Source organism: Girardinichthys multiradiatus, chromosome 19 (assembly GCF_021462225.1).
Source record: "Girardinichthys multiradiatus isolate DD_20200921_A chromosome 19, DD_fGirMul_XY1, whole genome shotgun sequence".
NCBI classification, from domain to species: Eukaryota; Metazoa; Chordata; class Actinopteri; order Cyprinodontiformes; family Goodeidae; genus Girardinichthys; species Girardinichthys multiradiatus.
Window position 1 is genome coordinate 2,328,181 of NC_061811.1, and position 23,683 is coordinate 2,351,863.

Consider the following 23,683-nt stretch of genomic DNA (forward strand, 5'->3'; position numbering starts at 1 on the left):
GATGATAGCTGATTGTTTCAGGAGGTGGGGGGGGGGAGCCGAAAACTGATCCCTTCTCTAGATTCTGATCACAAGAACTTTAAAAGGTAGGAATGGAATTAGGTCAAAGTTTGGAAAGTGTTACTTTTTAAACCTTGAAACCAAAAACAGATAAATGCATAATGCAAACCACTGAGTTAAGTTTGGCCATCTTAATGAGGATGATCACCTCTAATAATATTGTTAAGGTCAAATTGTTTTTAACTTTACAGTACCAGAGGATTTTGCCCTCTTCTTTCTGCATTTGTTGTTTCCCTGACTTGCTCACAAAACTAACCAACTGTATTCAGAACAACTGGCATGTCCTCTGAGACAAAGCCTCCCTAACAAGCTTATCTCATTGTGCAGTTTGTGAGTGTGCATGGTGCTGTGAGTACTGGTTCAGGTTAAACATATGACACATGTAATACAACTGCACAAACAAACACACATGCAGGAAAGGATTAAGGCCAACTAGCTCGTTGTTCATAAATTCAACATCGCCTGAAGTCAGCCGCACACACAGGCCTGTTTGTGTACCTCTGTGGAGACAGATTGTTGCCATCATGCAGCCCAAATCCTTCACTCTTTAAGGTTCAGAGCTAAAGGTCTAATGATGAAATATGTTTTAACTCTGATACAAGGAAGATGTGAATTCTAGCAAAACAATCCAGAAAAAACAAATAATTACATTTACTCTTTAATTTTCTTAGTGACACCATCATGTTCTGCTCTTTTCTCTAAGGAAAGGAAAGTCTTGATGTTAATTACAAAAGCTGAAACAGTCTGCATCAATGAAAACCTTCGTCTGACAGCAGGAGTGACACAGATTCAGAGCTTAGGGAAGGTTACTGAAATCAAGCTCAATCAATTAAGTTTTTAGCTTTTGCCACCTAGTACAGCAACAGATGGAAACAGCTGCAGCGGCATCTAATTTGTTTTATTGTGCAGTCAGAATGAGGTCATGCTGAGCGACAAAGCTCAACTAGGTCACAGGCTGTGACTCATAGATGCAGTGAGATACCTGCATGTAGTATGACTCCGACATAACACTGGGGAATGTGTACCAGACCCGCACTTTTACTCATAAGTGCATTTATTATTGACACACAGCATTCTGGATGGAAACATGTTTGTTTGTTTTTTTTTTTTTTTGTTTACAGCATCACATGACTTTTGTTTTACTATGTTCTCCTTTATTTTTGTTTGAATTCATTTTAAATTGGATTTATGCTTCAGAGGCTTTCAAATAATAGAAACAGGATCAATCAAAATAGGTTTGTAAATTATCAAATGAAGAAATGAGGGAAAAAAGAGGTGTGGTTGAAGACTATCGTCAACCGTAAAATTAATGACATGATACAATATAGAATTTATCAGAAAGAAAATGCAGCAGCCATATTTATGTAATAAACAGCAGTTGCAAAGGCTATTAAATGCTTTCAGGGAACTAGAGACCAGGTAAGGAAGAGTTCAAATAAAAACATCTGACCACTGCAGTTTTCTTCTCTAAGTATAGGGCTTGTGTGAAAGGAGATTCAGACTGAGAACAGTGGTTCATTTTGTTTTGGAAAACTCATTTTCACACCAACAGACTCCAAGACTTGTGCTTAATTTATTCTTTTTTTATCAGCAACATTTACCAGGGTTTGTTTAATAATACAGATGATTTGACTTTCTATGCTTCAGCCCAGAAGCTCAGACATGAAATCTCCGGCTTTGCTCCGATAATTTCATCAATCAGTTGCTTTAGCAACAACATACCAACATTCAGTTGAACATATATGGGGGGTGGGGGGGTTCCTGTGAGATACATTCTCCACACTGGGATAACAGTAGAGTTCTGCTCACTGTGTTTTCAATTGTCAATGTTCTGACCTGCTAATTTAAACCATTAAATGAAATACAACCATGTGACTGGCTTCTTTAAGGTTTACCAGCTTTAGTATTGGTCGTGCAGTGTAAAATAGCAAAAAGTTATTTAAGACAAAGTAAAAGATAAGCTATTTTGTTGCCCATCCTCGGAGGGATCCGTATTATGGTATAAATTACCATGGACTACATCTCTGAGAAGTTAAGGGAAGAAGCTGCTGGTATGTAAAAACTGTTTTCAAGTCCATTCATACAAAAACATTTGACTGGCTCTGCCAGGAAACCACAGACACGCCAAGTTGTTTTAAACCTGAGTTTGTTGTGCTACACCTGATCCCACACAGCTGCTATCAAAGCTACAAGCATCACTTAAAGTCTTTTATCTTCATGATATATTAAGACTTTAGTGTTGAGTCTGTGTCCTGGATGTCCATATGTTTGTCCAAGTGTTGCAAACACATTGTTTGCATGTTGATTCCATGCTTTTTTGAATATGCTGACTCATTGTGAGGTGCTGGTAAATGCGAGTCATGTCTTTGCTTTAAGGTCCCAGAGGGCAGCCGCTGCAATGTTGTAATCCATTTACCACCCCACTTGCTACTAAGTGTGGAGACATTTGCCTACATTAAAGAGTGCTTACAGAGAGAAATCTGTTTATTTCATATTACATATTCCAACACAGTGTGTGTAATCCATTCCTTCTTAACAGCCATGACTGAGTATACTAGATTTTGGAGACTAACAGTCATAATGACTAAAATTGATGGCATCAGAGTTAAAAGTGTTAACTCTAAAAATGAAATATGTGCTTGGATATGATGGTTACACAAAAAGATCTGTAACATTTGAGCCATTTAATCCTAAAATGTTTCTGTTTCATGTCAGTAGGACTGAAGTTTTCCTTCTGAAGTGACAACAACTCCCCTTTAAAGCTGTCAAAGCACAAAAACAACAACATTAAAATCTGGCAAATCTTTCAATACATCTTTAAAGATCAAAACAACAGACCTATGTTTCCCTGTGTGTAATTTGCAAGGATTGTTTCCGTCAAATACCAAAAGTGTAGAAAAGACTTAAAAAAAAAGCTTGCAAAAAAAAAGACACTCTTTTCATTGTTTGTTTCACTTTTGCTGGCAATTTTACTTGATTGTAACTGCATTGTAATCACACTTTCTGCAGCTCAGTGGGTGGCAGAAACATGAAGCCATCCTGACTGACAAAATGACAGCTCATTATCAGCAACAGGCAAATCCCCAGGGTTTTAATGCAGCATAGAAACGCATAAGTGTGCACTGTTAAATTAGCTTATCCCAACAAATTACAGCCGATAACTGAGTGAAACGTATTCAGGGTAACATAAATGGAAAAGCAAACTTTTGAAGCATCCTTAAAACTGCCACACTGACACAGCAATGGGCTGTTAATTGATAAATCGTTTTGCACAGTATCTTCTAAGTCTGTGGCAACTGCCTCTGTCCATATCAGTCCCTCTGCCATATGTATCAACTCATTTGTTGCAGGCTAGCAGCTTGCAGAGTTCAAGTTAATGTCAAATGGAAAGGCTTTAAAAAATAAATTTAAAAAAAAGCAAATAAATAGAGGAAAATACAGCCAATAGCTAGGATTAACTGGCTGATATGTACAATGTTTGCTGTAAAAGCTGGCTAAGTGGTAGAAGTTATCTGGAAGGCATTACTGTTTGCAAAGCAGATGGAGAAAGTTTAAAAGCAAATCAAACAAAATGTCAAGTGATCTAATGTACAAATAAACAGGATCCATCGTGGTTTGTTAGAGAGCATTAAAGAACAACCAGCATTATAAAGAACAAAGAACACAGCGAACAGGTCAGGGACAAAATTGTGGAGAGGTTTTAGGAAGAGTTAGGTTCTAAAACAGTTTCCCAAGCTTTGAACGTCACGCGGAGTTCTGTTCAACTTATTTTCTTCATGTATTAGAATGGTCCAGTCAAAGTCCAGACCTAAATTCAACTAAGAACCTGTGGAAGGACTTGAAATTTGATAGTCACATAACCTCTTTTCTCAAACCTACAGTCGGTCGTGGCAGGTGGCCGCTCACACTGAGCCTGGTTCTGGTCCTGCTGGAGGTTTCTTCCTATTAAAAGGGAGTTTTTCCTCTCCATTGTCGCTACATGCATGCTCAGTATGAGGGATTGCTGCAAAGTCAACGCCAGTGACTGTCCACTGTCTCTACATGCTCATCCAGGTGGAGTGAATGCTGCAAGTCACTGACTGGATGCAATCTGCTGGGTTTCCTTAGATAGAAAAACTTTTCATCCAATTTGAATAAATAACTGAATCTGACTGCACTGTTCAATGGTTAGGATTAATTGGAATGTATGTACCTGACTTGAAATCTGTATGATTCAACTGAATTGACTTAGCCCATTTTAAACCATTTACACAATGCAACAGAAAACAACATTCTCCAATTATTTTGACCTCCGTCTACCTCCCTCCCTGTTGGATGGAGTAAGGGGGAGTCAGGTTTAGCCTAAACCGGCTCAGTTATGGTTGAGGTGCAAACACACCCTCCATTTCTGGTACCTGTATGACCCCTTCTCCTTTCAAAAGGTTATAATCAGTCTGACAGAGAGAGGTCCTTGTGGTTTTTAGTATAACAATGGCCAACAGTGGGCTCTAGATGGACAAACTTGATCAGTTTATTATTTTACTCAGTACTCCTACACAAAGCCTATTCTAAAATGGCCAAACTCTTAAGCTCAGTAGTTTAATCTAACCTCCCCACACCATTCCAAACCTTTTGTAAAGTGCCTTGAGACAACATGTGTTGTGAATTGGCGCGATATAAATAAAACTGAATTGAACTGAATTAATTCCATTTTTTTTCTTTTGTAAAGAAGAATGAATATGCAAGACACAAAATTATTTTTCACCATGTACAGTACAGACCAAAGGTTTGGACGCACCTTCTCATTCAAAGAGTTTTCTTTATTTTCATGACTATGAATATTGTAGCTTCACACTGAAGGCATCAAAACTATGAATTAACACATGTGGAATTATATACTGAACAAAAAAGTGTGAAACAACTGAAAATATGTCTTATATTCTAGGTTCTTCAAAGTAGCCACCTTTTGCTTTGATTACTGCTCCACACACTCTTGGTATTCTGTTGATGAGCTTCAAGAGGTCGTCACCTGAAATGGTTTTTCAACAGTCTTGAAGGAGTTCCCAGAGATGCTTAGCACTTGTTGGCCCTTTTGCATTCACTCTGTGGTCCAGCTCAACCCAAACCATCTCGATTGGGTTCAGGTCTGGTGACTGTGGAGGCCAGGTCATCTGGCACAGCACCCCATCACTCTCCTTCTTGGTCAAATAGACCATGCCTGGTTCCCATCGTGAAGCATGGAGAAGGAGGTGTGATGGTGTGGGGGTGCTTTGCTGGTGACACTGTTGGGGATTTATTCAAAATTGAAGGCATACTGAACCAGCATGGCTACCACAGCATCTTGCAGCAGCATGCTATTCCATCCGGTTTGTGTTTAGTTGGACCATCATTTATTTTTCAACAGGACAATGACCCCAAACACACCTCCAGGCTGTGTAAGGTAGAGTCCATCCATTCACCTCTTCTGTGTCACACAAAGACACGGTGGTTGGAACCAAAGATCTCAAACTTGGACTCATCAGACCAAAGCACAGATTTCCACTGGTCTAATGTCCATTCCTTGTGTTCTTTAGCCCAAACAAGTCTCTTCTGCTTGTTGCTTGTCCTCAGCAGTGGTTTCCTAGCAGCTATTTTACCATGAAGGCCTGATTCACACAGTCTCCTCTTAACAGTTGTTCTAGAGATGTGTCTGCTGCTAGAACTCTGTGTGGCATTGACCTGTTCTCTAATCTGAGCTGCTGTTAACCTGCGATTTCTGAGGCTGGTGACTCTGATTAACTTATCGTCCGCAGCAGAGGTGACTCTTGGTCTTCCTTTCCTGGGGCGGTCCTCATGTGAGCCAGTTTCTTTGTAGCACTTGATGGTTTTTGCAACTGCACTTGGGGACACTTTCAAAGTTTTCCCAAATGTTCGGACTGACTGACCTTCATTTCTTAAAGTAATGATGGCCACTCGTTTTTCTTTACTTAGCTGCTTTTTTCTTCCCATAATACAAATTCTAACAGTCTATTCAGTAGGACTATCAGCTGTGTACTGTATCCACCTCCTGCACAACACAACTGATGGTCCCAACCCCATTTATAAGGCTTGAAATCCCACTTATTAAACCTGACAGGGCACACCTGTGAAGTGAAAACCATTTCAGGTGACTACCTCTTGAAGCTCATCAACAGAATGCCAAGAGTGTGCAGAGCAGTAATCAAAGCAAAAGGTGGCTACTTTGAAGAACCTAGAATATAAGACATATTTTCAGTTGTTTCCCACTTTTTTGTTCAGTATATAATTCCAAATGTGTTAATTCATAGTTTTGATGCCTTCAGTGTGAAGCTACAATATTCATAGTCATGAAAATAAAGAAACCTTTGAATGTGAAGGTGTGGCCAAACTTTTGGTCTGTACTGTATGCTTTTCTCCACTTAACAATACTATTATGCACTACTTGGTGTTGAAATCTTACATAACATCCAAAAAATAACTTAAGGTTAGTGGCTATAATATGATAACATATGAAAAAGGTCAAGAGACATAGACACTTTTGAAAGCACAGTAGTTTTTTTCTACCTCCTGAACTTAAAAGAAAACATATGGAGTACTACAGGTCCTTCTCAAAATATTAGCATATTGTGATAAAGTTCATTATTTTGCATAATGTCATGATGAAAATTTAACATTCATATATTTTAGATTCATTGCACACTAACTGAAATATTTCAAGTCTTTTATTGTCTTAATACGGATTATTTTGGCATACAGCTCATGAAAACCCAAAATTCCTATTTCACAAAATTAGCATATTTCATCCGACCAATAAAAGAAAAGTGTTTTTAATACAAAAAACATCAACCTTCAAATAATCATGTACAGTTATGCACTCAATACTTGGTCGGGAATCCTTTTGCAGAAATGACTGCTTCAGTGCGGCGTGGCATGGAGGCAATCAGCCTGTGGCACTGCTGAGGTCTTATGGAGGCCCAGGATGCTTCGATAGCGGCCTTTAGCTCATCCAGAGTGTTGGGTCTTGAGTCTCTCAACGTTCTCTTCACAATATCCCACAGATTCTCTATGGGGTACAGGTCAGGAGAGTTGGCAGGCCAATTGAGCACAGTGATACCATGGTCAGTAAACCATTTACCAGTGGGTTTGGCACTGTGAGCAGGTGCCAAGTCGTGCTGAAAAATGAAATCTTCATCTCCATAAAGCTTTTCAGCAGATGGAAGCATGAAGTGCTCCAAAATCTCCTGATAGCTAGCTGCATTGACCCTGCCCTTGATAAAACACAGTGGAACAACACCAGCAGCTGACACGGCACCCCAGACCATCACTGACTGTGGATACTTGACACTGGACTTCTGGCATTTTGGCATTTCCTTCTCCCCAGTCTTCCTCCAGACTCTGGCACCTTGATTTCCGAATGACATGCAGAATTTGCTTTCATCCGAAAAAAGTACTTTGGACCACTGAGCAACAGTCCAGTGCTGCTTCTCTGTAGCCCAGGTCAGGCGCTTCTGCCGCTGTTTCTGGTTCAAAAGTGGCTTGACCTGGGGAATGCGGCACCTGTAGCCCATCTCCTGCGCACGCCTGTGCACGGTGGCTCTGGATGTTTCTACTCCAGACTCAGTCCACTGCTTCCGCAGGTCCCCCAAGGTCTGGAATCGGCCCTTCTCCACAATCTTCCTCAGGGTCCGGTCACCTCTTCTCGTTGTGCAGCGTTTTCTGCCACACTTTTTCCTTCCCACAGACTTCCCACTGAGGTGCCTTGATACAGCACTCTGGGAACAGCCTATTCGTTCAGAAATGTCTTTCTGTGTCTTACCCTCTTGCTTGAGGGTGTCAATAGTGGCCTTCTGGACAGCAGTCAGGTCGGCAGTCTTACACATGATTGGGGTTTTGAGTGATGAACCAGGCTGAGAGTTTTAAAGGCCTCAGGAATCTTTTGCAGGTGTTTAGAGTTAACTCGTTGATTCAGATGATTAGGTTCATAGCTCGTTTAGAGACCCTTTTAATGATATGCTAATTTTGTGAGATAGGAATTTTGGGTTTTCATGAGCTGTATGCCAAAATCATCCGTATTAAGACAATAAAAGACCTGAAATATTTCAGTTAGTGTGCAATGAATCTAAAATATATGAATGTTAAATTTTCATCATGACATTATGGAAAATAATGAACTTTATCACAATATGCTAATATTTTGAGAAGGACCTGTATATGGGTAAATGTACCTAACATTTTGATGTTTCACTACACATCGAAATGTTGGGTACAAAATTGTGATGTGTAGTGCTAATCTGTGTGGGAACAGATGGGATGCAGTAACCAGCTTGGCTAAATGCAGGTATTATTGGCATGGACCTATTTTGATCTCTTGCTTCCTGATCCCAGCCCTCATAATTAAATGCAACATTTAATCTACTTAGAAGTTGCTAAAAAAGTAGAAAAAAAACACCACACACTTCTTTCCTGGCCGTATAACTGAAATGTTGCACTGTTAAAGCTGTTAAAATGCCAAGTTTGTACAGACAAACAAGGAATTTGACTCTGGGACACTTTACTCTTAATAATAAACAATATATTTTCAAATGTACATACATAAACAATTGATTTTATAATAGAATATAATTTGAAATTAGTCCAAGTATGCACAAAGCTTTTACAATATTATAATAATGACCTGTCAAAGTGTTGATGCAAAGTACTTCCATATTACTTTTAGTTCTTAGGGTGCTTTGTTTTAGTTATCGTCATGACTCAGTTATAAAAGCAGGTCTTAACTCTTGCAAGAGAAGACTCCGTCTGCTCTAAAAAAGGAAAAAAAAACAACACATCTGCTGTAAAGAAGAAAACAGACTGAAGGGACCATGTCAAGAAAATTTGGAGTTATATTTATTTTTGATACTTCTGAATTATCTACAAGTTGCAGCTGTGTACGTCTCAGCTGTATGCGATTCTAAAATACTTCCAGCGGCAGCCGCCTACTGAGCTATCGGTGGTACTGAAATGAGTGCTTGAAGCTAGCCTCATACCAGGCTGCATATTTTTGACTTCAAACTCTAGTAGCGTGATAAAGAGGTCCATTGTCATGAATTGTTTACATCAAGCTGTGGCCACAAACTGAGCTGCCTACCTCTCAGCAGTTATAATCTAGCAAGAGTTCTGATAGGTCTTGGTGGATATTGTGCAATCCATATTATCTTACTGAAAGGGTTACATTGGAACTAAAGGATCTAAAATCGGACAGTATTATGATACATTTTTTGGCTGCATATTTCACTTTCTTCTTAATTCCAATTGTAATGTGCACTTGACCACAGCTTTGGATGACAGTATCAAATTCAGGGGGCTTACATTTAACACTTTAAAGACAAACTAAAGGTTTCTCTAAATATACACAAAACTAGAAACTACCACATGAAAGTTTCAAGTCTTCACTTTTCTCATCACAACTGCTGTAACTCAGGGGAAGAAATGCTCCTCCACCACAGTCACTGCTTTAACATATGAGCTTAGCTATTAAACTGACCCAGAGTGCTGAATTCATATTCACTGTGCTTAAAAGTGAAGTACGTCTGAATTTTTAAATACCTACATGAATGAATGTTTTTTTTACTCAACAGATGATGAATGCTGCACCAGTTAAAATTAAACAGGGAAGGAAAGTGTGTATAGGAACAACGAATTATGCCCTTGCTGCTACGAATTATGGCCTGACTGATACTTTCACTAATTTAAGAGTGAAAGTATCAGCCAGCTGCTCCTGATCAAATACCGTTGGTTAACTGATCATCTTCATCATCACTGTGACCTACCCTATAAAAGCAGGAGTGCTGGCAGTTGCTGTTCTGGAGATACAGTGTGTTATTCCAAATGCCAAGGTGAGTAGACAGCTGTGAGAATGGTATGCACAGCTCTTTTTGCAAAGCTGCTTCTGAATCAACCACAATCTTCTTGAACAATGTTCTTTAGACAGATGAGACCAAAGTTGGGCCATAATGCACTTCACTCTGCTTGGAGAATATCTGACACAGCATATTTGAATGATAAAACTTATACCACCTCTCACAAACATGCGGTTGGACTGCTGATGGGGCTGGTTCAACAGCCACAGGACGTGGGCACCTTGCAGCCACTGAGTCAACCATGAACTCCTCTGTATTATAGCTGCACACTTACGGGTGGCTAATTTGGCGATCTTAGACCATGAAGAATTTGAAAATTTCAGCGAGCTGCCAAAGCAACGAGATCATAAGATCATCTACAGGTCCTTCTCAAAATATTAGCATATTGTGATAAAGTTCATTATTTTGCATAATGTCATGATGAAAATTTAACATTCATATATTTTAGATTCATTGCACACTAACTGAAATATTTCAAGTCTTTTATTGTCTTAATACGGATTATTTTGGCATACAGCTCATGAAAACCCAAAATTCCTATTTCACAAAATTAGCATATTTCATCCGACCAATAAAAGAAAAGTGTTTTTAATACAAAAAACATCAACCTTCAAATAATCATGTACAGTTATGCACTCAATACTTGGTCGGGAATCCTTTGGCAGAAATGACTGCTTCAGTGCGGCGTGGCATGGAGGCAATCAGCCTGTGGCACTGCTGAGGTCTTATGGAGGCCCAGGATGCTTCGATAGTGGCCTTTAGCTCATCCAGAGTGTTGGGTCTTGAGTCTCTCAACGTTCTCTTCACAATATCCCACAGATTCTCTATGGGGTACAGGTCAGGAGAGTTGGCAGGCCAATTGAGCACAGTGATACCATGGTCAGTAAACCATTTACCAGTGGGTTTGGCACTGTGAGCAGGTGCCAAGTCGTGCTGAAAAATGAAATCTTCATCTCCATAAAGCTTTTCAGCAGATGGAAGCATGAAGTGCTCCAAAATCTCCTGATAGCTAGCTGCATTGACCCTGCCCTTGATAAAACACAGTGGACCAACACCAGCAGCTGACACGGCACCCCAGACCATCACTGACTGTGGATACTTGACACTGGACCTCTGGCATTTTGGCATTTCCTTCTCCCCAGTCTTCCTCCAGACTCTGGCACCTTGATTTCCGAATGACATGCAGAATTTGCTTTCATCCGAAAAAAGTACTTTGGACCACTGAGCAACAGTCCAGTGCTGCTTCTCTGTAGCCCAGGTCAGGCGCTTCTGCCGCTGTTTCTGGTTCAAAAGTGGCTTGACCTGGGGAATGCGGCACCTGTAGCCCATCTCCTGCGCACGCCTGTGCACGGTGGCTCTGGATGTTTCTACTCCAGACTCAGTCCACTGCTTCCGCAGGTCCCCCAAGGTCTGGAATCGGCCCTTCTCCACAATCTTCCTCAGGGTCCGGTCACCTCTTCTCGTGCAGCGTTTTCTGCCACACTTTTTCCTTCCCACAGACTTCCCACTGAGGTGCCTTGATACAGCACTCTGGGAACAGCCTATTCGTTCAGAAATGTCTTTCTGTGTCTTACCCTCTTGCTTGAGGGTGTCAATAGTGGCCTTCTGGACAGCAGTCAGGTCGGCAGTCTTACCAATGATTGGGGTTTTGAGTGATGAACCAGGCTGAGAGTTTTAAAGGCCTCAGGAATCTTTTGCAGGTGTTTAGAGTTAACTCGTTGATTCAGATGATTAGGTTCATAGCTTGTTTAGAGACCCTTTTAATGATATGCTAATTTTGTGAGATAGGAATTTTGGGTTTTCATGAGCTGTATGCCAAAATCATCCGTATTAAGACAATAAAAGACCTGAAATATTTCAGTTAGTGTGCAATGAATCTAAAATATATGAATGTTAAATTTTCATCATGACATTATGGAAAATAATGAACTTTATCACAATATGCTAATATTTTGAGAAGGACCTGTATAAGGTACGTTCTATGATCCTGCTCCTCCTTTTCCTTTAACCTATAAGAACTTAGACAGCTAGGTTTAAATAATTACTGGTTTTAATGATCGGCAACAGTCTGTCGAGAAACTGTTTGCAAACCTAGAAGAAACTCAATGAACCTCAAGGCTGGAAAGAAATGACAGACATAAATTCTGATGAAGACTGATGAAGTCAGAGAGAAAACCACTGAGATCTGTTGTTCTTAAAGGTGAATTTAAACATTAATTATGGGATGGACTTAGTTTACCACATGAATGCACATCTAAATAGTTAGCTTTTCCATAAGATATTGCTCACAAAGAAAGACAAGATTTAATAACTCATTTTATCCTTTCACATTCTGTCAAACAAAGTATGAGTGAGCAATCTCTTACACTGTTGTAAGAGAGCTCAAGGATCTATTTTATGCAACAAGTACTTCTTGCTATTTGTTCATCCACTTGCTAATTATTGTTAAATGTTTAGCACAGAGTTTATTCAGAACAATATGTTGCTTTTCTGTAACTGAAAAAGAAAGGAAACACTAACCCTGATGTCTTGTGCTAAGAAATTATGTTACACCACATGTTTTGGACACTTGGGTGAAGAGAGGGGCTGAGTTGTCCACTGATCACCACCTGGTGGTGAGTTGGATCCGCTAGAGGAGGAGAAAGCCGGACAGACTTGGCAGGCCCAAGCGCATAGTGAGGGTCTGCTGGGAATCTCTGGCGGAGTCCTCGGCCAGGGATGTATTCAACTCCCACCTCCGGGAGAGCTTTGACCAGATTCCGGGGGATGTTGGAGACATAGAGTCCGAGTGGACCATGCTCCTCGCATCTGTTGTTGATGCTGCTGCCCGTAGCTGCAGCTGTAAGGTCTGCGGTGCCTGTCGCGGCGGCAATCCCAGAACCCAGTGGTGGACAATGACAGTAAGGGACGCTGTCAGGGCGCCTCAGGAGGGGGAAACCGTGCTTCACAAACATTGTTTACAGTGGGGGTGGGGAGCTGCTGACCTCGACTGAGGACATTATCGGGCAGTGGAAGGAGTACTTCGAAGATCTCCTCAATCCTGCCATCACGCATTCCCTGGTGGAAACAGAGGCTGGGGACTCAGGGTTGGACTCTTTCATCACCCAGGCTGAAGTCACCGAGGTGGTTAAAAAGCTCTGCGGTGGCAGGGCTTAGGAGGTGGATGAGATCCGCCCTGAGTACCTCAAGTCTCTGGATGTTGTGAGGCTGTCATGGTTGACACGCCTCTTCAAAATTGCGTGGCGGTCGGGGACAGTGCCTCTGCACTGGCAGACTGGGGTGGTGGTCCCCTTTCATAAGGAGGGTGACCGGACGGTGTGTTCCAACTACAGGGGGATCACACTCCTTAGCCTCCTTGTCATGGTCTAGGCCAGAGTATTGGAGAGGAGAGTCCGGCCGATAGTCGAACCTCGGCTTCAGGAGGAGCAGTGTGGTTTTTGTCCCGGCCGTGGAACACTAGACCAGCTCTATACCCTCTACAGGGTACTTGAGGGTTTATGGGAGTTTGCCCAACCGGTCCACATGTGTTTTGTGGACCTGGAGAAAGCATTTGACTGTGTCCCTCGTGATGCCCTGTGGGGGGTGCTCCAGGAGTATGGAATCGGGGGCCCTTTATTAGGGGCCATCCGGTCCCTGCACAAGCGGAGCAGGAGTTTGGTCCGTATTGCTGGCACTAAGTTGAACTTGTTCCCGGTGTGTGTTGGACTCCGCCAGGGCTGCCCTTTGTCACCGATCCTGTTCATAACTTTTATGGACAGGATTTCTAGGCGCAGCCGAGGGCCGGAGGGGGTCTGGTTTGGGGACCAGTGGATTTTGTCTCTTCTTTTTGCGGATGACATGGTCCTGCACCCGACTTGGCAGATAAGATAGTCTGGGTTTGGGTGCCACATTAGAAAATATCATTTGGTGAAAAATATGTTGCAGTGTTTAAAATGAGTCGAATAGGGGTTGTAGCTAAAAAGCTTGTGCTGCTGATAAAATAAATAAACTGAAATTACTCACAGTGTTTGTTCATCCTAAATCTGGCCATCAGGTCATGACCTTAAGCTCAGATACAATAAAATCGTGGAGTAGGACTAGGACCTAAAGCACACCAGGATTTTAATGTCTTCCTATGAGATATGTGAAATGAAAATGATGTTGACATCAGTGTGAAGAATATAATTTATGAATCTACCTACACATTAGTTACTACGACTTATAGTTTGAAGGATCTACAGACAGGGAAGTTGTGTTGCTGACACTGAGCCAAATGTCTTTCTTCATTGTGTCACATTCACACATCTTATCTGCAGTGCACACAGCTCATTATCACCCAACTTGTCTCATATCTGTCATGTCACCCACTCCTCACCCTCGCGGTGCAGTGCACACTGAGACGCACATGTGCACACAAACATCCTCAATGCATCATTCCCCAAGCTGGATTTTGTCAACAGAATAAAAGAGGAAGGCTTGTTTCATCTCCAATTAAATTGAACTTGCGTCAAACTTCCAAAACAATTCTGCACCAACTTTAAAACCAACAATATGGAAGTCAGTTCCTATTTAATCACAGTCTCTCCAATGGATTAAATCATGATCTTAACTAGTTAACTCAGCCAAAGATTAATCCTGCCTTTGCAAGCATAAGCTACTTATTTAGAGTAACTTGATGGCACTGACACAATACTCTAGTGGCGGGCATTGGCATGGCAACACGTTGATGGTAATCCATCACAAACACAAATCTGTGTATAAACATTAATGTTTACTTTTAAAACATTAATGTATAGCTGTGTTTCAGCTAATGTTTTAAAAACTGTGAGGTGTGCCTGCAAGTGGATTCAATAATTAATCAGTGGAGCTGTGTGAGGTTCCCTCCTGCTTCAAATGCTCTACCATTATCCCAGTACCCAAGAAAGCCACCATTACAGGATAAAATGACTACAGGCCTGTCGCCCTGACGTCTGTGTTCATGAAATCCTTTGAGCGAATGGTGTTGAAGCATTTGAAGGACATCACAGGCTCCCTGCTGGACCCCCCGCAGTTTGGATATAGGGCAACAGGTCGGCAGATGATGCATTCAACTTGGGACTACACTTCATCCTGCAACACCATAACCACCCGGGGATGTACATCAGGATCCTGTTTATGGACTTCAGCTCAACCTTCAACACTCAGCAGGTGAAGCTAGAGAACACACGGATCTCCCATTGTATTCTATTGTAAAGTCAATTGTGTATATATGTACATTTAAAAAGATATTATTTATTATTGAGAGCAAAGTGTACTGGAGTCAAATTCCTTGTTTGTCTGTATAACCTTGCCAATAAAACTGATTCTGAATAATTCATTAAAAAGCATTCTACACGAGATCACTTTTCACAGTTTTTATGTTGTTATTATTTTTCTCATTTATTTTGCTATTTCTTAGAATTATGCTATAAAGCCAGATCCACACAATCTTTGTGCTAGTGATTTCCACAGGAGGAACCTTTTTTCAGGAACAAGAGTGTTTTTCTGAGGACATGAGGAAACATTGGATTACTAAAGTAGAGATAGACTGTAACACTTTCTGTGTTGTTAAAATTTTACAGCATTTCTTTTTTTTAAACTAGCGAACTTTACAAACAAAACCTACTCCTTTGAGACAAACTCCACTGGCTTTAATTATAAAAAAGACGTAATAGTTACAGGCTTGCTTTGATGTAGAAGTGATCTTAATACTGTTTTAGAGTGTAACTGCTGTAGAACAATCACATGACATTATTTACATGACGTAATTGTATGTACAGCGCTTTGAGTGTCTCGTTACTGAAAAGCGCTATATAAATAAACTTACCTTACCTTACCTTACATGTAATGGCTGCAAACAAACTGGGCTTTATTCAAGGTTATAACACTTCCATGAAGTTTTGAGTGAGAAGTTATAAAGTGTAATCGTTGTGACACAGTTATCAGTTATAGATTTTTGTTGAAAATTATACCTTTTTACCTCTTCCTGAGACTGTTGTACAGTAACAGAGTGCTGTAAGAAAGACTGCTACAGGAGATCTTTCCTGCCCACAGCCATCAGCATCTACAACGGCTCTTTGAAGAAAACTGCAGAATATGAGCTATAACAACATTTCATTTACCTTTGGGATTAAAAAAAAGTATTTTTTAATTGAATAGAACTGAATTGTAATTGTTTTCCAAGCCAGTTTAAATAAACAAAGTGGAAATGCAAATCCCAACACATTTATTCACCCTGCGTAACCCTAAAGGGTTGAGGGGGCTGTGGAGTTGAACCAAAAGACAAAACCAGGGTAAAAAACAATGAATGAATTCAAACTGGCTGTTTAGGTTGGGAAGACCTATGAACAAATAGAAAACAATTAAACAAATGTACTGCACAGCACTGCTATTTCCTGCTAATAGGGCTCTGCTTAAACTCGCTACTTGCCATTACTTTCCTACTTAGGGTCCAGTCTGAGGATAACAAGACGATTGTTCATGTAGGTATGCTCGCTGCATGTTTGTTTGCTTAACATGGAGTTAAGAAGCACATCTGAACTGAAGAATCAACCCTTGAAGCGGAGGGGAGCAGGAGATATATTATATATTCACACTTTTCTTTAACGCTACTGCAGCAAAATATTTTGGCATATTTCCGACATAGCCAACAAGCAAGCAAAGAAAAAAGAATAAATGGATTTTCACTGTCCTCCTGCAACATCATCTTCCATACATGATAGAGATATTTGGCTAAACATGTAATAGGCTTTTTTTTACATATTAATCCTTGTTCAAAAACATCAAAATAAAAATATGTTCATTCTATTCGTTCCTGTTCATTAATATTTGTGTTGTGGTGAAAAGAATAGCAGAGAGATACTTTCAAGTTTGTCTGACTGCTCTGTTGTCGGGTAGCCTGTTTATTTTCCTCCCCCAGACTCTCTGCTGGCATTCTCAGGAAATGTTGCTGCACTCGATAATGACCCCACACCCTCACACTCATGCATAATGCTTCAGTCAACATTCCAGATGCCCCTACAGCAGGACAGCTTCCTACAACCAGGCTCTTCTCTGCTGATGGGAAAGTACTCCCCAACATCTGTGGTCTCCATCCCTCTCCACATCTATTCAGCTCTCTGTCTGTGTCTGAGCACAATAATAAATTGAATTAGAAGTCCAGCATCTACTCTGCAGGACGCTGTGATCCACTGTCAGATAGTTAAACAGTCAGAGGAAACAGAGAAAGGGTAAAAAAGTTGGAGAGGTAAACAGAGCACAAGAAGAACGCTTCCTAACTTTTGTTGAGTTGTAGAACACTGTGATATGGCTCAGGACAGGGTGTCTTTATTTGTGGAATTGGCAGTTTTTGGTGAAGAAAACTGCCAAATAAGAGAAAAAAGCATGCAGTGCCTTATAAAAGAAGTTGAATCCCATAAACGTTTTTCATATTTTGTACACACTGACATTTACAACCACAAACTTTAATTGATTTTATTGGGAGTTGATGTAACAAACAAACACAATGTAGTATATTCTTGGTATAGTGGAAATTAAATGATACATGGTTTTAACCTCTTAAAGTGTGGCGGCCCACATACAGGCTGGAAACACACAGGTTTGCTTTCAGAATGTCACCATTTAAATAATCTATATATTTCTTAACACCAATGAGCCAAAACAGGAACAAGCTTTTCACTAATGGCTGACATCTATTTAGATCATTGCTCTCTCAAGAAATATGCAAAACTGGACTTTTGAGGCTTTCCTTTCAACAATACCTGTTTTCATGCACTCTTCCTTCAAGTTCAGCTTCATGGGGCAAGACTAATAGTTGTCCTGTCAACAGCTTTGGTGGATTTCTGCAGCTCCTCCAGAGTAAGGATAAGCCTCTTGGCTGCTTCTCTGATTAATGCTCTCTTTGCCCAGCCATAGATCTTCAAAGCTTCGGATATTGTTGTAGAACCTAACTCTGCTTTAATCTTCTCCACTAGTTTCTCCTCGACCTGTCTGCTATGTTCCTTGGTCTTCATTATCCTGGTGGTTCTCTAATGTTCTCTAACAAACCTCTAAAGCCAGAAACAGAACAGTTGCAGTTAGACTGAGATTACATTACACACAGGGGGAGCATGTTTACTAATTAGAAGACCTCTGAAGGCTATTGGTTGTGCTGGATTTTATTTAGGGTTATCAGAGTCAAGCGGACATAAAACAAATGCATGTCACACAAGATTTCTATTTGTGAATACTTTTGAAAACCATTTATCATTTCCTTCCGACTTCACAGATATTGACTATTTTGTGTTACTCTATCACACGAAGTCTTCCAAAAATACATTGATGTTTATGTTTGGAATGAAACCAATCGTGGAGAAGGTCAAGCCACATTTTTCTGTAAATAGAGAGAAGAATAATGTGAAGAGATGTGAATTTTAGCATGAATTTTGTTTAAAGGTCCAGCATGAATTAAAGTAAATCAAACAGAAGCAGTAGCTTTTTTGCTAGTCTTACATTCATGAGCACGGATTCTAACTAAAAGCTGTAGCTCAAATACAATGCCATTCATCCTGAAGCCAATGACACAGCAAAGCAACCCTCATAGACTAAGTATGGAGGATGGACACAACTACAACGACTGAAGATCACTGGCTTCTCTCCCTCGCTCGTTTACCCACACTCCATCTTTAGAGCAGAGGACAGGATGTATTTGCATAATGCCATCATAACCAAGGGCCATTAACGCCGGCATGAGTGGCTCATGTGGACAAATGTATTGCCTTGATCAATCAGTGTAAAGTATCAATGAGAACTACAAACTGGTTAAATTCCAATTTGACAGAGGAAATAGACATGGAAAGGAGAGGCAAACGTTTTCCAGGTTTAAACTTTGTAGCAGCCCCAGATTAAGAGTTTGCAGGCCACAAACCCTAAGTGGGAGAGACTGGGTAAAAATGATTTCATTTTTTATTGATGAGCTGCACATTATAATCAAATTACTGAGCAGCCAGTACAATCCTTTGTGGGAATGCGTCTAAAGGAATATTTTCTTACCATGATCAGTGGCCGCATTTCAAGTTTCCAAAACAAAGTTAATTTAAGTATATCTATAATACATAATTTTCCATCAACAGTTCATTAGATATGTTCTGATTCTATACGTGTTATGGCCAACAACAAAATAAAAGACAAAGAACAGAATGAATCCAATATGTGAGCTGCTTTCACCCAGAAAAATCCCATTTCTTTCTCTAGGCTGGAGGGAAAATGAAACCTTCCAGCAACAAATGTCTAAATTAAGACAAAAATGACATGATCCTTCTTCAAAAGCCACATAATCTGTGGCAGCCAGGGACCATTTGCAGTTGCAGCAGGAGAGGGCTCTGTCCAAGATATAACCCTGTATGTGGAAAATGCATGGCTTCTGCAGCTTTCGCTCTCATGTTCCTTAATGCCAAATCCATTATATGTCCTGCTCCAACTGAGCGTTTTACAACAACTAAGTTTCTCCTGAGCCAATTCTAACAGTGCCTCACAAAACCCTCACGGGATAAAAATACCAGAAAAAACATGAGGTAAATAATTTAGTGGTTGTGTGGTAAAGGGCTTTATTAATTAGTTTTATTGCATCTTATTATATAGTTTTAAAAGGTATGGGTCCAAATAAAAGTAAATGTCAGTGTGTCCACTAATATAAGCTTTGTCATATCACACGCACAGTCCTTATGAAGTCGGAAACACCAGCACAGACGGTCTAATTTTGTGCAGCCAACAAGGTTTGTAGCTTCACCACCCACACCAACAGTTTCATCAGACATTTCTACACAATGTCTGTCCCATCCCATGCTTGCTGCACCTTTATGCAGCTATTTGTAGTTTTGTGGGTGTGCACTTTGAAAACCGAAGCACATACTGTTCTGCAGGACAGCTGGAGCAGCACCGAACGAGCTTTGCTCCTCCGTGGTGCGCGCACGCGCACACTGAAGCAAACGTTAAGGTGAGCGGCTGGAGCTGAGGAGCCTGCAAGCATAGACCCTTTAAATTAAACCAAACAGGTTTGACCTTGCTTAGATAGATAGATAGATAGATAGATAGATAGATAGATAGATAGATAGATAGATAGATAGATAGATAGATAGATAGATAGATAGATAGATAGATAGATAGATAGATAGATAGATAGATAGATAGATAGATAGATAGATAGATAGATAGAGCATCCATCTACCCCCTTATCCCCACTAAACACAGCCGCCCCGCTTTAGCATCCAGACTCAATGTAGAAGCAATGAAATTTGGAGAAAACTCGTAATACTCTTGGACCACCATCCATCTACTCAGATAGACACAGCCAATATAGATAGATAGATAGATAGATAGATAGATAGATAGATAGATAGATAGATAGATAGATAGATAGATAGATAGATAGATAGATAGATAGATAGATAGATAGATAGATAGATAGATAGATAGATAGATAGATAGATAGATAGATCAGAGCATTTTGTGCGTAAAAGAGGAGTACATCAGCTTGATTTACCTCTTCCCTAATGTGTGTCCTTCCCACTGTTTCAGCGCGTAGTCATGTCTCGATATCCCATCCTTATGCTGACAATAATGATTGTAAGTGTAACTCCACACACACAGGTTCCACACGAAAGAATATCCTCCTCATATGTTACGTGTCGAGCCGAGGTAAATGCGTGTAAAATCCTTTTAGGTGTGAGTAAATTCCGCTCTGGAATAGAGTTCAAACCGTTTCTTTCAGAGAGGTGCGTCCGTTTTCCATTCTCACAGCGCCCAGCGACTACATTCTTCTCCGTTTCTGCCTCCTCTCTTTTTTTCGCTCTCCTCCGTCTTTTTCTCTCCTGGCTTCATCCCTTCATCTCCGGGGCGAGAGAAATATCATCCGGCAGAAAAAGTGGAGTGATTCTCCGAACCTAAACTCACCACACCTGATATATTTTCTCTGTATTTAAATTTCTTGTTTTCCTCGAATGTTCTTCCCCCACTTCTTATTTATACAACCTCGTCCAGGTGAAATTGGAAGATTTTAACCAGAAGACAGAAATTATTCCAAGTAAATGGTAACAAGTCAGATTATTCCAGTTATTATCATTTCCATTGGACCAGGCAGAGTTAGTTGGTTATTAAACACTCAGAAATCCATGAGAGGCTATCCTGCTTTCATTATTAAAATAGATCTGTTCAGAGACGCGTTTTTGGATCTTCACTCCCTCTCTGTCCCTCTCCGAGTCTGATCCTGCCCCAGCCTCTGTTAACTCCGTGCGCCTTTTCTTCAGTTAGGAATAGAATAGAATAGAATAGAATAGAATAGAATAGAATAGAATAGAAAACCAAGCAACGTCCCAGTGAAGCTGTCCTGCTGTCCCCGTCGCGCAAAGCGCAAAGGTCCGGTCCCGATCCTTGGTGCTCCTCGCAGGGCGCTTCTCCCGCACGGTTAATCCTCACCACGCAGCGTGTAACACCGGAGTAAACTTGAACACAACAGAGACCTACTTCCTGCTGCAGATTTCAAAATAAAACATACAAAAGCGTGGACTTTAGTCTTTTAATAGCATTTTAACACAATAAAAACAAAAAGATCAAAGCTAAGTCTTTTAAGGTAAATTTATTTATATAGCGCTTTTCAGCAACAAGACACTCAAAGCGCTGCACATACAATTACAATACAGTCACAAAGCAAATAAACACAGATACAGACACAGAAAAACAAATCAAATGATAAAATCAAACAGAGGTCATTTAAAAAAGTAAAATAAAATAGAATAAAGAGAATAGAATGATGGACAAGAAAAGAGACTAACTATATTCCAGTCATTTAAAGTTGTGGTATCTAAGAAACTTTAATGATTCAGATGTATTTTATCAGCTTTTAAAGCAAGGTAGGCGGTTGTTAACTAAAACACCAAGAAAGCACCTTGCCGAGTTTAGTCAGTAGAATACCATTCATTGCAACAATAATGTAAATGTGCCAAAATGTCCCTCTGTTGCCTCAGTTGCACACACTTCATTTCTACCAGGTTTTAACTGGGAATATGCTCACAGGGACCTGTTCCTCTCCACAGCATCAACAACAGTGCATATAAAATACTATGGAATGCTACCTGAATTGGACTGATTTTAACGGTATGAGAATGAGAAGATTTAGGTCCTTTGGACCTATTGCTGCATATCTTCTCTATTGTCTGTTGTGGAGAGTGTGATCTCTGCATCATCTGCTGGGGAAGCAGCATCAGAGCAGTGACTTAAAAAAACTCAACAAGATAATAAAGAAGGCTTGCTCTGTTCTGGAGAATCATCTGGAACCTCTGGATATCATTGTGCAAAGAAGATGAAGAACATTATGGAGAACCCTGAGCATCCTCTTCATCAGACTGTCATAACAGAGTGTCTTCAGTCAGAAGCTTCATCAGATCTCTACAGGACATCCTTCCTGCCCACAGCCAGTAGCATCTACAACGGCTCTTTGAAGAAACCTGTATAATATGAGCTACAACAACATTTAATTTTCCCTTGGGGTTTATAAAATATTTTTGAATTAAATTGAACGGCATGTGAAACAAACAGGATTCTGAATATTAATATGTGAACTGGATTTGTTTGTCTTGATAGCATTTGATTTTTAACATTTGTCAGGGATTGGTGCTTTATTAATAAACTGAATTGATGAACAGAATTAAATTGAAGTTTGAATGAAAAACACCCCACATGCTGCTAGGGTTGTTCCTGAGTTGGTTCCAGTATTTTTCATCTTCTCCAATCTGCTCTTACTCTCCACAGATGGAAGAGGATGCTCTGCTGTGCTGCCTACACACCTGGACCTAATCTCATCAACAAGGCTACAGCTTAAAAGGAACTTCTCTTTTCCACTGGATGGTCTATTCTGGTAAACTAAACTAGACCAGACTTATGAAATGATTCCCCTGCCATTCTACTCATTTTGTATTTTATATTACTCAGAATTATCAAAAAGGATCCAGGAGATAAAATCTTCACACCTGGATTATCTGCCTTGTTCTACAGACACCTCTGATGTCCACTACTATGATCATTCAACTCATTACTCCTGCCTGCCTGCCATTATCTCAGAATCTAGGATCCTGTTCTTCCTCACTCTGCTCCTCACTCACCACAGCCTTTCTAGCCAGAAACTGTACTCAAGTAAATGTAACTGGTTACTACCCACCTAAGTTGAGGAGGAAACTGGTAAGCCATTCATTTAATTGGGACACTGATTATTTAGGATTAAGGAAATATAAAATAATAAAATTATCCCCAAAATATGGCTCAGCTTACAACTAAACCCAATCACATTTCAATGCAGATACACTTCAGATGAATCAATCTGGCTCCAAGAAAGGAAAGGTGAAACTGCTTAATTATGCAGTGTAGCTGCATTTGCCCCAATAGACCTTATATAAACAATCGTTTCAACAGTCGATTTGGCAAAATAATGAGCTCACAGAACCCAGCATTAAACGATGACTGCACGTGTTGTACTGGAAATGAAAACATTTTTAATGTTCAGCAAGAAGCTTTCTGGCAAAAATGACCATCATGCATCACTCGACTCTGCTGGATAACTCCAACAATCATTGTTGTAATCAGTAATAAATAATTTCATTTTTGACATGATAACAAAAGCACATACTTTCCCAACTCTGTAGAACATACAAAAGATGAATATTAAAATTTTATTTTTAACTTATAACTCAAAAGAGTAAACGATTGGTTGGTTTGGAAAAATT

The 23,683-nt window shown here is 40.2% G+C and overlaps 1 protein-coding gene across 3 annotated transcripts in view; it reads right to left on the bottom strand.

Annotated features, from left to right (window-relative positions):
- lrfn5a (leucine rich repeat and fibronectin type III domain containing 5a) overlaps positions 1 to 21,385 on the bottom strand; it is a 186,510-nt gene extending 165,125 nt beyond the window's left edge. For all 3 annotated transcript variants that reach the window (XM_047345797.1, XM_047345795.1, XM_047345796.1), the window contains exon 1: positions 20,452 to 21,385. The gene's annotated coding sequence lies outside the window, so the exon portion shown is untranslated. The remainder of the gene's footprint in view (positions 1 to 20,451) is intronic.
- Between the last annotated feature and the right edge of the window lie 2,298 nt (positions 21,386 to 23,683).